The sequence below is a fragment of the Grammomys surdaster genome, unplaced genomic scaffold (assembly GCF_004785775.1).
Source record: "Grammomys surdaster isolate TR1022 unplaced genomic scaffold, NIH_TR_1.0 170, whole genome shotgun sequence".
Classification (NCBI taxonomy): domain Eukaryota; kingdom Metazoa; phylum Chordata; class Mammalia; order Rodentia; family Muridae; genus Grammomys; species Grammomys surdaster.
This window is the reverse complement of record NW_021604618.1, coordinates 13,976,993-13,981,485: the sequence shown is the minus strand read 5'-3', so window position 1 is coordinate 13,981,485 and position 4,493 is coordinate 13,976,993.

Genomic DNA, 4,493 nt, shown 5'->3' with positions numbered 1-4,493 from the left:
AAATAAAATAAAATAAAATAAAATAAAATAAAATAAAATAAAATAAAGTCACTAAGTTGGTGGCAGTTTGTTATGCAACAATATGACATGGAACACACTCCCTGATACTACTATAGCTATCTTCCCTTATGTGAAGAAAAGTGAAATGTGTTTGGTAGATACACAAATGATCAATGTGGGTGGTCTCCATAAAATATTGAGGGCTGCAAGTTGATGCTAAGAGAAGGCAGGGATTGAGGATTATTATGGGTTACAAAAAAATCTAGATTTCTATTTTTATTTTTGAATGAGCACTCTCATTCAAAGGCATTTAGAAGGTGACTAGAGAGATGTCTCAGGGGCAAAGAGCACTGGCTACTCTTCCAGAGCACCTATGTTCAATCCCCATACCCAAATGGCAGTTCACAAGCATCTGTAAGAATCAATATCCCTTCTGGCCTCCAAAGGCATTATGTACCGACATGAGGCACAGATATACATGCAGACAAACATTTATACACATAAAATGATGTTTTTGTTGTTGAAAGGCTTTTAGGTGATGTAGCTATACTGGTAACCCTCCTGTCTAGCATGCACAAGGCCATGAGTTTAATTCCCAGCACAGTATAAACCAAACACAGTGGCACACACTCAGAAGGTAGAAGCAGGAGAGTTAGAAGTTCAAGGTCATTCTCAACTAAAGAGTGATTCAAAGCCAGCCTAGACTGAAAGAGACCCTCCAAATTAAAATGCTTTTAGCAATCAGGTGATAACGAATTAGAAAAGACTGTTAATTAATCCTGTGGGTACATCTCTCATTTTTGACTGATCTAAGGCACGACAATAGACAAACTTTTTCTGTTAAAAGTTTCTAGATTTACTGGGAAGTTTTGTAACTTGAAAGTAGCCACACCAGCTGGTATCTCTGAACCCTCACCATGTGAGGGATGCCTGCATCGAGCCTGTTTCTTAAATTATCTTCACATTTGTATTTATCCTATAAGGTGGAAGTAAACACTCTCCCACGGGATGCACATGAAAACTGAGATTCAAAGAGGCAAAGCTGTAGGACAGTAGGGGGCAGGACTCAGGAGCAAGTTGCCTAAGGTATGTAAACTTGTAAGGCTGAGAAAGATGGAAAGCAGTAACAAAAAAGAGAAAGGAGCCCTTTCCTATACTCCAAATGCCTGCAGGAAAAACCACAAACAACTTTTGATGTACTTCCTAACACAATGGTAGAACAGACAAGTGTATACTGTGTTCTTTCAGTTAATATGCTATAAGCTCTCTCTCTCTCTGTCTCTGTCTCTGTCTCTCTGTCTCTCTGTCTGTCTCTCTCTCTGTCTGTCTCTGTCTCTGTCTCTCTCTCTCTCTCTCTCTCTCTCTCTCTCTCTCTCTCTCTCTCTGTGTGTGTGTGTGTGTGTGTGTGTGTTCCAAAGTTTCTACACTCATCAACTGTATATTCCCTTACTTGAACATATGATAACTTACCAAGTTCTTCCCCAGAAAGCAGGTAATGTAAGATGATTTCTATTTAAAGTCATTATGAATAAAGCTGTACTAGGCTTCTTTGCACATGAAGTTTTGTCCGTATTTTATGTCTCTGTGTTAGGGGCCAGTGAAATAGCTCAGTGGACAAAGGCATTTGTTGCCAAACCTTGTGATCAGGACTCATGAAAAGAATCAACTTCCAAAGGCTGTCCTCTGGTCTCCACACATGCACCTTAGTATACAGAACATGCACACACACACACACACACACACACATATACCCTCACACACATACACACACACCCCCTATCATGTCACAACAAAAAAATAATATTTTTTGAGTCTCTTGCTTAAGACTGAATCCTCTAAGTGGTTGAATTAAAAAAAAAATACTCATACTGAAGGGACTGACACTTGATACCCTGCTTGGCTCTAACACAAAGTTACTTCTATGAAGCTTTGAAGACAAGAGAAGGAAGATGTTCATCTCATGTATATGTCTACAGGTCAATTTCTTCATAAGTGGCACAGGGGATATTCCCCTTAGAGGGCTGGATTTTTACTGCCATCTAGAGTATAGTCCTTCTTCCAGATGCTATAAAATTCAAGGTTAATTACTGGTAAACCCTGCAGTGTTTGCTTCCTACACTGTCTCACCACCATGGCCTCAGCACTTTTTATGGGTTCCTAAATCAATAGAGTCCTACATAATGTCATCCACTCTGGGCAGACCCTAGCTTCCACCCATGTTCTTCATTCTCATTAGTATCTACCATATTTTTCATTTTTTCAGAATGTTCAAAAAGTTGCCAATGTCATAAGCACAAAAATGTTATTTGTTAAAGCCATAATAATTGAGACAAAGACAAAAAAAAAAAAAAAAACCACTCACTGCAATGCTGAGTGACCCAGGAAAACTTGTTCTCATCTATCTTGTACTGATGTGTTTTCAAGTAAGGTGACAGGCTCAGCCATGAGAATGGAAAGAGACTTTAGGGAGCAGATCATGAAGATAGCTGACATTTTCTAGACACTGTGTGTCATACACTAGGCTAAGGACTCCATACAGATTGTTTTCTGGCATTTTTGCTGGTATAATAAATAATGACATTTTAAGTTTCCATTTCTCTCTGAGTCAAGTTGAACTTCAATTTATTAAGCTCCAGGCAAGCATTCCTTATTATTTTTGTTTGAATTATGCTATCATACAGTAAATTGCACCAAATCAATATCATTAAAAATTTCTATGCCTAGAGAAATTACACCCTGGCTGCATGGTCACACAATGGCAGGCCAAGCTACTCAAGGCTTGCTCCATGGAAGTCTTCCTGAGTGCTCAGCAACTTTCGGGGGACCAGTGCCACACTGTAAGCTTGGCCATTTGATCCAGCACTAAATATCTAATGGAACTGAAGTCATCCTGGTTCCACTGCTGGAAACTCAAGCAGATACCTCAGCATATATACTGTGCAGATGGGAAGCGTGATAGAGAAAGGCCATATGAGCCTAGGGTTCAGAAGGGCTTTCCAGAGCCAATGAAGAATCAAGATAGGGTGGGGCAGAAGAGTATTTTTTTGGGAGGGGCAGGAGGAACCTTATAATGCAAAGATGTAGAGAACAAAGAAAGTGGCTCTCAAAGGCTGAGAATGGACAGAACACAAAGTGCTAAGGAAGAGGGATGGCAAAGGTGAACCTGAATAGATCAGCCAGGTCAGCATCTGGGGTCTGGTGAGGCCAGATTAAGAGTCACCAAGTTTACTGTCCACTCATATCTGTTACCTACTGATAATGGGAGGCCATGAGAGTTCTCGCCTGAACTGACAGACACCACTCATGAGGTTCAATTGCATGTGGACACAATCAATATTGACATTCAGAATTCATGTGCAATGCTTGTCATCCAAATGTGTGCTGAACACACTTGGGCTCAGGAGCAAGCAGCTAGCTAACCCTGGAGAGTTGGGAATGTTCACAAAGCAGGTGAAATTGACAAGGGTCTTGAAGAAGGGTAACAAATGTCCATGCCAAGTGTCAATGGCTTGCTTTCCTCTGCAGTCTTCTATTACTGTACACTGACATCTTAGGAATTTGTCGTGTACCTTAAGAATCACTTGAGAATGCTTCCAAATTCATACCTCTGTCTCTGTTCTTTATTAATTAATTAATTTGTTGTTTTGGTATGGTTTTGTTGTTTGTTTTATTTTGAAGCAGGGTCTGTCTATGGTGTCCTTGCCATGTTGAAATTTATTATGTAAGAACAGGCTAACCTTGAACTCAGAGAAATCCTCCTGCTGAGATTAAAGGCCTTTGCCACCACACCCAACTTTATTTTATTTTGATAAGTGGCATGTGTTCATAGTATAATGCGAGCTACCTTCCCAATTTATGTGGCAGAAATCATCCACCTGATTCCAACAAACTTCTTCCTTACCTTCTTCCTTGCCAAAAGAGTATTAGTCTATTCAAGACTCTAAAATACCTCCTCCCAGAAGAGATAAATCACGACCAGTCTACATAGGTCACAGTTCTCTTACTATCATTTGTCAGACATTTCATTCCCAAGAATCCCTAGATCCTACGAGTGGCCAGGTGACACTACTTCTAAGTACTAATAGTCTGATCCGTCACAAAAGCAAGCCAATTCAAACTTCCCATTCCCAACTCCTATCGCTGTTATAATTACGATACGTGGAAATGTGCCAGTTGTCTTGCAGCCAGGAGGCAGAAGGCAGAAGACTTAATGACCTACATAAGTATAGAAGACAGAAAAGTGCCTGCCATTCAAAAACACAGTTAAACTGTTGTTCTCACCTTAAATTGTTTGTCTCTTGACTTTTCAGTCTGTGGCTTAAACATCTATATGGCTTAGTAGTTGGAGTTCCTTGTTACTAGTCACCAAATAAGTCCTAAACTGTGCAGATACTTCTGAATAGAGGATAATTTGCCTTCTTACCAGAATTTCAAATCTAAACAAATGAGAGAGAGAGAGAGAGAGAGAGAGAGAGAGAGAGAGAGAGAGAGAG